The sequence below is a fragment of the Oncorhynchus clarkii genome, chromosome 32, assembly GCF_045791955.1.
Source record: "Oncorhynchus clarkii lewisi isolate Uvic-CL-2024 chromosome 32, UVic_Ocla_1.0, whole genome shotgun sequence".
NCBI lineage: Eukaryota > Metazoa > Chordata > Actinopteri > Salmoniformes > Salmonidae > Oncorhynchus > Oncorhynchus clarkii.
The window spans coordinates 1,872,621-1,872,869 of record NC_092178.1 but is presented as its reverse complement, the minus strand read 5'-3'; positions in this window follow the sequence as shown (position 1 = coordinate 1,872,869).

Below are 249 nucleotides of genomic sequence, written 5' to 3'. Positions count from 1 at the left end.
GAGCCAGAACTGTCGAAATAAAAAGTTAATCATTGTCCGGGTCACTTGTTTTGATGAATCAAACAGTATTTGCATTTGCGTCACATGTTTTGTTATTGACATAACATAACAATACGTAACCATTCACCTGTTGGTGTGATGTTTTTACAGCGGATGGCGGAACCAACCATGCTTATTTTACTCTACCCGTGCGGCTTCAAGTGGCTTGTGTGCGTGCGTGTGTGGATTGCTACATCGCTGGGGCGGTAC